Source organism: Rhyacophila brunnea, unplaced genomic scaffold, assembly GCF_057557595.1.
Source record: "Rhyacophila brunnea isolate RB1 unplaced genomic scaffold, BYU_Rbru_1.0 scaffold_72, whole genome shotgun sequence".
Classification (NCBI taxonomy): Eukaryota; Metazoa; Arthropoda; class Insecta; order Trichoptera; family Rhyacophilidae; genus Rhyacophila; species Rhyacophila brunnea.
This window is the reverse complement of record NW_028233342.1, coordinates 285,340-296,650: the sequence shown is the minus strand read 5'-3', so window position 1 is coordinate 296,650 and position 11,311 is coordinate 285,340. Positions and strand designations below refer to the sequence as shown.

The following is an 11,311-nucleotide window of genomic DNA, read 5'->3' as shown; positions in this document are numbered from 1 at the left end:
CTTTGGGGAATGCTTTTTGAATAGAAAACAGAAACTTTAACAATTTCCTGATGTCAATTTTAAATATGAACAATCTCGTATCTTTTCTAGATGATATAGTATTTTTTTTATTTATTAATAGGTTAATTTTTACGCCTATATTTATAACCTTCACTGTTATTTTTTGTAGCCACAAAGCCATTGATAAAATTTTTTTCTAAGTAAACCATGCTCTTATATTCATACAACTGCTTCTTATTTTCGCAATAATAAATTAGACCTTTGTTTTTCCTTCTGAATTAACATAAACAATATTGAGATAACTTAGAGATTGTATAAATATTATAAACTTTGCTTCGAATAATATTCACTTCAAAAAACAAATTATTTAATGAATAAACATCTTTTTTCTTTATTATTTTCACATGAAATTATTCACATTATTTAAATAGTGCTGTGGATATTAATAGATGGTCATAGTCTGTGTTGTAATCTTACAAATCAATCGATATAAAATTCAAACAAGATTTGAATAATTATTTCCAGCTGAACACTCAATTTATATGAGTGGTTCAACTCAACACAAAACGTCATTTAATCATGATGTTGATTCATTTCCATCAATCTCTCGTCGAAATGTTGTTTAATTTACATATCGATAAAAATTTTTGGAAATCCTAATGGCTCTTGCGAAAATTAATATATAGAAATAAGATAAGGTTTTATAAAATTATTATAGAGTTTCAACAAATAATTTTTTTTTGTAAATTTTATGTGAACATGTTATCGATTGTTATCTATTTTTAGATGAAGGGGGAAAATAAAATAAACAGCATTTAAACTACAAAATTTATTATTATTAAAGCATATAAGATTTTTTAAATTATGATTAATAGAAACATAAATACAAAATACAATTTAAACAGTAATATATGAAGAAATGGTATACTCATTTTGAAGTTTTACCAAGAAACAGTTTACCCCAATAAAAAAACATCATAATTATATCAACGACATTATACATCAATACAGGGATTTCAAATAGCGGATGACTTCCTTTTTGTTTTTTAGAAATAAAATGAATTATCATTATATGTCTTTTTTTGTGTAAAATGTCTTCTTCAAATTTGTTAAGCAACTTCTAATAAAAATATCTTTTTAGCTTCATATCAATACACAAAATTACAATTTATTTAATATAATAGCAAGGCACTTGAACTATCTAATTTGAGAGAACAAGAGCAGTTCATGAAGATAGATTAGGTGAAGGTGTCAAAAGATGTATCAAGGAGTTGTGAAATGCCCCCAATGGGCTGACCATGTCTAAATAGATGGAATTGATAAAAAAAACTCAACCCATAAATACAAAATAATGAATATAAATTGTATGCCTTAAAAAAACATTGCGATATGCATATAATAATAATTTTCGTTTCATTAATCAGCGGATAAGCGTTTTATTTTAAATTGTATTCGTTTAAATCTGTAAAATTACTTATAAAATGTTCAGACAATAAATAATATTTTTAAGTCTATAAAGATTGAAATAGAAACAAAATTTTTTATATGCAGCAACAAATAGTTATATATCTATATGAATTTTCATTTAACATTTAAGAGAAGAGTTTTTAAATCTAAAAAAATAAAAGAGACGCACATATTATACAAAATACCATAAAATTTAAATATTAGCAAGTTACAAATAGTTATATATCTATATGAATTTTCATTTAACATTTAAGAGAAGAGTTTTTAAATCCAAAAAAATAAAAAAAAACGCACATAAATACAAAATACCACTAAAATTCAAATATTAGCAAGTTACAAATATGTTATATTATATATGAACAATTTAGGAAATCAAATTTCGTGGTCTATTTTAAATTATAGTCGATTAACACAATTTATAGCAATATAACCATAACACTATAATAAAATGATTCTTAGTACAAGCGGATCATTTATGAGTAAAAAGCATGAATTGAAGCAAAATATGACACACATAATTATTGCTTTATTTGAATATTCCTTAAAATTTCCAATGGATTAGAATTTAATTATGAGACCCCAGTAAATGTTTATAAGTACCATTGAAATTCTAAAATACGCGATATTGTATATAGTGTTATCGATCTCACCGTACATTTACAACTTCATAAGATCACGAATCCTGAATGGAAAGGCAATGAGAAACATTAAAGGTAAATGGATCGTAATAACAGGAGCAACGGACGGTATTGGTAAAGCGCTAGCCATAAACTTTGGAAAGAAAAAAAGCAAGATAATCATAATGGGAAGAAATCAAGAAAAACTTGACGATGTTCAAGAAGAGTTAAAAACCTATGGGTCTATATGCAAAAGCATTCTAGTTGACTTTTCGAAGGATTGTGATTTTAAAGGGATGTTTAAGGATTATGAAATAGGAATGCTGATAAATAATGTTGGTTGTGCATCAAATGGGCCTGTCCACTTTTTTGATAATGAAAGAGTTGAAGATATTATAAATGTGAATGTTTTAAACACGTTTAAAATTACCCGAGAAATATCAAAATCTATGGTAAAGCGTAATATGGGATATATACTTAATGTTGGGTCGATAACAGGTGATATGCCAGTTCCGTTTTTAGCAACTTACAGTTCATCGAAGGCTATGATCAAGGCTTGGAGTGAATCTTTACATCTCGAATACAGGAAATTTAATGTTAATGTGGAATGTCTTGATACCGGATATGTTACTACGAAAATGAGCAAAATAAAAGTGGCAAGCTTCTTTTGCCCAACGCCCGAAACATATGCAGAATCTGTAGTAAAAACATTTGGTTCTACGTATTTAACCTTTTCTTATTTGCCTCATTTACTAATGAATCTTTTGGTTGTATTGTGTCCAAGATCTATTATTGGATGGATAAGTTTTAACAAGCAAAATAGCATTAGGAAGATCATCGAAAGAAAAAATAAAAAATGACTGAAGTAATTTTTAAGACTTTAATAAAATTAACATCTTATCAAAATAAATTATCCCTCTAGATTTTTATGTGGGTAGGCTTGTAATTATGATTTATATATCAGTTCCTTGGGATTGAGAAAAACCCTTGTTTTTATAGGTCTCGAAAGAAGGAGGGTATTGAAGAAGACTTTGGAGAGGAGAAGATAGCCGAAAGTATAAATACGCTGTGCGCATAGAGAATCAAGCAAGCTGTACCTGTGAACAAAAACTAAAATTACAACTATAAATTTAGCTTATAATTAAAGAATAAATATATCTGTTTTTGAGGGATAAGCTTTAATAAGCAAAATAGCATTAGGATGATCATCGAAGAAAAAATAACTGAAATATATTTTTAAGACTTTATTAATATTAATATCTTTATCAGAATATTATATCCTCTATCTTTTTTTATGTGGGTTGATTTATTTATCACCCAAAAATTAAAATTAAAATTAAAAATAAATATAAAAATGAAAATATTTATCGATCAAAAGGGTGGTTAAGTATTCAAGAAGATAGCCGAATGTATAAATAAAAAATTATATGTATGTCATGGTAAAATATGTAAATAATTGATGAAAAAAACACAAAAAAAAGGAAATTAATTATAAAGTTTTTCATTAAATATCTAAATATTTAAGTATAAACGATGATTAATTGTAATATATGTTATTACAAACAGTAGAAAAAAAATACGTGCCATCTAAGCTTCTATGTATGTAATATCAAAATTAATTTTTACTAAGTATATATATGCAAGAGAATAGATGATATACAAGGCTATAATATTAAAGATAGGATTTAAAAAAGATATAATGTATAATGATGAATATAATATATATAAATGAAATTTAATTGTTATAAACCACAGAGATTCTTTAAAATAGAATATATCTTATTGAATCCAACTTTCTGCATATCTGTTTTTCTGCAAAAAAAATAACCATTGGAACAAAAATTCCTTAAAATAACCTAAGTTTCTTTTGAATTTTTATTCTACCTTTATTTCTTAAGAAAAGGTTTAAAAAAATCGTGTCGTACTAAAAATATTATTAATGAATATACTTGACAAATGAGCAATGCTGTAGCTAAACTGTGTTTTTTTTATTGCAGGTGAAAAATTTTATATGTATATTTTGTGCTATTATCCGAAAATTCTAATGTAAACGTGTAGTCTATGATTTTTTTTAAGATTGATGCTGTACAAGACAGGCTTCTCGCCATTAACCTCCAATATTTATATATAGAAGCCTTTCTGAGATATAAAATTTACTAATATGTCACTTAATTTGTAGATTGTGTTCGACTCGTTTATTTTAAAAATATTTTGAGCTTAATTAAGTTCTTACCAGAAGAATATAAGAGCGCAATAAATTTTCTTAAATAATTTCTATTACCTAGTGACTTAATTTAAATGTATTCGCAGCCTTCTCCTAGTTTAACCCAAAACCACCAATATTATATTTCTAAACTCAATCTATTCAATAAGCATGTTTGAATCCCAAAGGACCCTAAAGAAGTTTGTTTTTGAAAGATGTATTTCAAAATTTTTATATAGGTAAATTGTTGTTGTAATTCCTCAGCAACTTTATCAATTCCAACTCTTTGCAGAGACACAAAACACAGAAAGTTATTTAAAAAGCCCAAAATATTTATTTCGGAATATCATCGCTCTGTATTTATTGTGAAATATTTTTTAATATTGATTAACGATTTTAGTTTGCCATATCAATCGGGTCACCGCTACGGAGAAACATCGCAATCATTCCAATATCGGCTTTGATCACCTTTTCTTGCGTTCGAGAATCTAGAGTTAAGTTGTTTCAGTGCCACAATCTAATATACGCTTGAAGCCGTAAGCTTTATTTTGCTAAGGGGGTACATAACTGGGTTTCAGTAACATTTAAGCTTAGAAACAACTGTTTACCAGTTTGATAATTTATAATTTTGAGTGCGGGAAGAGGACCGTACCTTAATTAATTTATTATAAGATAAAAGGTCGAATATTTACACCATTCAATTATTACTAACAAATGTTTTTTTGAATTTATTATAATCATAATATTTTGAGATTGGTAATAATAGACCACTGCCTTGAATTTTTTTATAGTATGTGATTGTAACTATCGTAGAATTTCCAACAAATAATTGAATAGCATTGTTTTATAATTAGAATTAAAAAAATAACATTATATGATTTAGAAAAAAATCGGTCAGATGTGATAAGTAGCCTCGAATGATATTCCATATGTTAAAATTGAATATTATGAGAGAAAAACTACGTATCCAGCTAAGATTTAATAGTAGTTAAAAGTAAAAAAAAATACGTGCATTGATTTTAAAATTATATATGTGAGGCATAATATTTATGCTGGTGGTATAAACTGTCCATCTTTAAGAAATATACAAGCTATAGATAAATATATATAATCATCGGATGGAACCTACGCAGCCTATAATCAATAAGAATCTTTTATTTTTTGCTTGATAACTAGATAAAACTGCGAGAAATTTGTAGCACTGAAAGCTTTTCATTAAATTATATGTTAAATATGAAATATAGTGTGCATTGCCTCTAAAAAAACAAATATGTTTTAGGTTTTAAAACCAGAAGCTAATATTATTCAATAAAAATATATGAGATCGTATATGAATTTTATCTTCTATTAATGGATTAAAATTCTAAGTCGAAATAAATTATTTATGCTGTTAATTGTCACTATTCAATGGTACTTAAATATTTCTGGCAATATTTTATTGTATAAAAACACCTTGAATGGCGAATCCCATGCCCATAAATGATTTTAATAATATTTAAGGTCATTATTGACTATCTTTTGTATAAAATTGTCTACGTTGTTTTTCTTACATCACATTTCGCCCATGTATATTTTATATCTAATTACTAGTCCTTTTTATTTTTAAAAGGTTATATTATTATTTTAATTAATGTAGATCAACATAAGTATGCTCCGAAGGTCGAGATTTTACTTTCAATCATAGGCTTGGTTTATTTTTAATATTATTATGGCTTTATATCAATTTAAATGATTAAAGATTAGGATGCTTATCGCGTAATAACATCGTAAAATTACTAAAGACAATTAATACAGCCTGGCTGCATGTAATCATTCGGTAAAAAATACACACTTTATCGTTATGATCCAACAACTTTACTAGATACTCAAACGTAAGTGTAAATAATCAAATCCATTATTTTCATTAAGGTGATGTTTTCATGCAGGGGTGACTCAATTGATGTGTTTAAAAAAACCGTTAGCCTTTTTAACCAAGTTTTATATAAAAATATACATAATGTTATGGTCCCAAAAATATAGGGTGAATTATTTGTCACAAAAACCAGAACATTTTAACTTGAAACCACCCGTTTTTTTATCGTAGTATAAGTGAAATCCTTATCAACTAAGGTATTTTTGAATTTATTTTTCAGATTTGCGTTTTAAATTGTGTAGGGTTGAGTCGGCGAAGACATAATGTGTGTGTGAAAAGTAGACGGCTATTCTGTGTGAAGGTTAACACATAGGGTTTTTTGTACCCTCGAAAACAAACGAAATTAATGTCTTATATTTCTATATATTTTTCTTTGTGCATTATTCAACTTTCGATCTTTATAATTTGAGACACTGGGTTTAATAATTGAGTTACTCAACTATATTTAGCTTATTGATCAATAGAATGAAACCATGTGTTCGTGATAAAATCCAGGGTTTTGATTTTGAATATGGAAGATACATACAGTTTTATTTGTCAAAAACCCCGAATTTTAATCTATGACCAACTGTTTGACGAGAAAATTTTCCCGGTGGGCCGCCTGATGGTTTATTATGGATATCATACAGTAAAAATTGTATATTTTGCATTTAAGAGCTGTGTTGCGTATATTTTGTATTACCTGTATATCTAATTGATTGATAATATCCAATCGCTTGATCATCGTCATAGTGCTGATGAATTATTTCAGAAACTGGTCTTGGTTTTCTTTAATCACAGCATAATTAAAAATTGGAATCCATATAGCTTATAGGTGGTTGATCAACAATCAATGAATGAGTTGCCCCATATTCATAATATAACCATCAAATTTAGAAATTTAATATAGAATACTGTGAATTTAGCAACAATCCTAGAATGGGTTGCACCCATATTCATAATACAGCCATCAAATTTATAAATTAAATATAGAATACTGTGAATTTAGCAACAATCCTAGAATGGGTTGCACTCATATCCATAATATAACGATCAAATTGTGATTTTTAATAAAGTTTACTTTGAATTTATCAACAACTTCGGAATGATCTATGTCGATATCAAACATAAAAAGATTGAACACTGCAAATTTAAAGATATAAAAAAAGAATTAGCAATGGTTTTTTGCTATGTTGCACTAAGCTATGAATATTTCCATTTTAATTTTTTTATTTAAGATCCTTCCGTAGTTTCAGTGACTTTTTCAACCTCAGGTTTCATCGCTGGAAATAAAAGAACGTCTTTAATATTAGCAGCGTCTGATAAAAACATAACTAACCTATCGATTCCGATTCCCCATCCCCCTGTTGGTGGAAGTCCATACTCGAGGGCTGTAACAAAGCCTTTATCCATTTTCATTGCCTCATCATCACCCTTTTCCGCATCCCTAACCTGCTCTTCGAATCTTTCTTTCTGATCAAAAGGATCGTTTAATTCCGTATAAGCGTTGCAAATTTCTTTTCCATTTATAAAAAGTTCGAATCTTTCGGTTAATAACGGATCGTCTCTGTTCTTTTTGGCGAGTGGGGACATAACTAAAGGATGGTTCATTACGAAAGTAGGGTTAATACATTGTGGTTCGATGAATTCACCTATCAACTTATCAAGGACCCTGGGCAAGGTATATGGTTCATGAAGTTTAATGTTTTCTTTCTTAATAAAGAATAGGAAAAAATCAAGCATTTCATCTAGATTGCCACCATATAGCTTAAAATTAGAAATAAAATCTTTAGTTAGATACCTTTCCCCTTCGTTTAATTCCCAGGTTTTCATTATCTCACTCATTCTTAAATTAAGTTCGGAAATAATATCAATTCTTTTAAAAGGCCTTGAGAAGTTTAGTTCAACTGGATCCGGACGCTGCTCTCTTTTCATAGGCCAATGACTAATAACTTCCTTTTTGAATATTTCTTTGACCATTCCATTGATCATTTCTTCAGTCATTTCAATTAAATCGTTGTAATCAGCATAGGCCATATAAAACTCACATATTGTAAATTCTGGGTTGTGGGTTAAATCAATTCCTTCATTTCTGAAAACCTTTCCGAGCTCATAAACTCGATTTAATCCACCAACCACGAGCTGTTTTAGAGAAAGTTCGGGTGAGATTCTCATAAAAAGATCAAGATTAAGTTCATTATGGTGTGTTATAAAAGGTTTTGCTGCAGCACCCCCAGGAATCAAATTCATCATTGGTGTTTCTACCTCAAGGAACTCGAGATTATCAAGGTATCTCCTTATATAATTTATGATTTTGCTTCTTGTATAAAACCTATTCAAAGACTCTGTGTTTGTTAGAAGATCAAGGTATCTCATTCTATAAATCATATCAGGATCTTTCAATCCAAAATGTTCAGACGGTAATGTTCTCAAACAGGGCGCTAAAAGTGTGAGTGAGGTTGCAAAAACAGATAACTCATTGTTCTTTGTTCTTCCAGGATGGCCAGAAAATCCAATAACATCACCTCTTTTGAAATAATCAATGGCTTTAGAAAATTTAGAAGGACCAAAGGTAATAAAATTATTCATACTGAGATTCTCGATTTCTGGCTCTTCTTGTGCAAAATTTTGAACAACAACCTGTATATAATTTCCATTATCGAAAAGTTTGTAAAAATTAAGTTTCCCAAACTTTCTCATTGTAATTAATCTACCTGCAGAAGCAACTATATCTGTCGATTTATTTTCCTGTTTAACATCGGAATATTTGGATATTATCTCCGATATGGTATTCTTTACCACGTATTTATGCGGATAACATGTCTCATTCGCTGCTAGTTGTTCTTTAATCTGTTTGGATCGTTGAATGTAGTATTCATCTTCTTTAATTTCGGCCATTTTCCTTTGATGGGATAAATTTAAAATATAAAAATAGCTGGATGTTTAAAACATCAGTAAACTAAAAAATCACGTATTGCATGATATATATTTAAAAGGAATCTGATATTCCATGGACATAAATCAGCAACTTCAAAAACTCTAATATCTAAAAAAAATCATTCATTATTTTGAACTAGAGTTGTAAGATAAGAACTCTGAAATTTCTTAAAATATTCTAAATTATCTGACATAAAGGTATAAAAAAATGAATTCTGATACTTTAAATTTTATAAAGCATAGGACTTTAAGCGAGTTTTCTTTGAGAATACAAACATAAATTTAGAAACTCAAATATTTCTAATTTTATAGAGCATAGGAATGTGTGCGAGTTTTCTTTGTGAATAAATATATAATATAAAATGAACACTGATACTTTTAATTTGATAAAGCACAGTACTGAGAGCGAGTTTTCTTTTGGATAAATTTAGAAACTCGATATTTCTAATTTATAAAGCAATAACCTGTAAGCGAGCCTAATAATATTATTATGTTGGGCTTTTATTGCCTATAAATCAGAATTATTGAGTAAAAAATTGAATATTACTTTAAATTCAATTTATTTTAATAGGCCAAGTCTGTGTTAAGAGGTATAGAAATTTCACGAATGAACAAACGAAATTAATTAATATTGCCCAAATTATTATTAAGGCGCAAGGAATTTCAATGAAAGCACAAACAATTATATTGAGAATAAACCTTGATATAATATTCTGTAAAGAAGACGATGCTTTGAGGAAAATCATAAAAATGAAGTTTCGGAAATAATTAGTTAACAAGTATGTACTTTATAGCAATAAAAACCTTTTTTTTATAACTTTAAGTAACCAAAAATAATATTCACTGATGTATAAATATAATAATATATAGAAATCGTTTTTTATGGCACAATGCTCAAAAAATACATAGTATATAAAAAGGTTCCCTGACTATAAACATAATTATTTGAGCCGAATACTGTGATAAACCATTATTTCGCATATTAAAATAAAAATACGTTTTTATCACGGTTAATTATTTTAGAGTGATTACATTTAATAACTTAGCATTCGTATTTTCGTATAAAAAAACTAAATGAAATATGGCTTGTATAGAAAAGTAGAAAGTCATGATATGCAATATTATTTGAAAAAAAAACAAAACTTTAATTGATAATTAACTTTTATTAACCTTTGCAGCGTATGAGAAAGAAATAAAAACAACATTCTTCGAATTTAAAAATTGCGCTCACTCCCAATTCTTCTAAATACATATTCTATAAGATGTCACAATCTAATATATGCAGCAATATGTTCTAAAAAAATAATAAGTGCTATCATCAATTTTTTTAAAAATTTTAGATCTTATATATGTGTAATTTAGTGATAAATATAATCTAATAAAAATATCATAGAAAAAATATCGTCTTCATACTTTCTATCACACCTTGTGTATAAAATTAAAGCCAAAATAATTATATTTATAAACCTATTATAGCTAATATCAGCACTTATTTTACTTTCTTGAACATGCCAAAAAATATAAATGAACTAAGTTTTGTACATATTTTCTTTTATTTCAAGAATTGCAGTATATTGTATACCAAATGTGTGGTAAATTTTTTTATGTGTGTAAAACCAGAAAGCGCCAAAAAATAAGTCGCGCATATAATCTAATGTTCTCTATATCACAATCGATTATAATTTCATAAAATCAGAGGGTCTATTTTTTTTATTAGAGTATCTCCATAAGTTATATAATAAGAAATTATGCGACTTTTTCCACTGATTTTATATTTCTAACATTTTTACGTCATTTATTTAAGTGCCTTTTTAATCCTAGATTTTTAGTCGCTGTTTTTGGATCATTATTTTTCATTTTTTTTGAATAATTATCGTCGTTTATTTATTATTTGAAAAAATATCGATCCTTGTTCGTTTAGCTCTCATATTTTCTGCTTGATTTGATTTTAATCATGATGATAGCCTAGATAAGGGTTTTTTTTGTCCATAATAAAGCATTCGATGCGCTTTTTTATTATATTCTTCCCTTATATATTTTTTTGAAGATTGTATATTTTATGATGAACGATATTTTCTTGTCTCTTAAATAAAACTTCAAATTTATTCCTATCAAATAACTTCAGTGGTTTCATTTTGTTTAATACAAGCACTTTTCTGTCTTTATATTCTTCATCTCTTATGAAAAATCCCATTT

General features: G+C 27.5%; 1 pseudogene; it reads right to left on the bottom strand.

Moving 5' to 3' along the window:
* Nucleotides 1-7,411: 7,411 nt before the first annotated feature.
* LOC147064337 (uncharacterized) lies at nt 7,412-9,076 on the bottom strand (annotated as a pseudogene).
* Nucleotides 9,077-11,311: the final 2,235 nt, after the last annotated feature.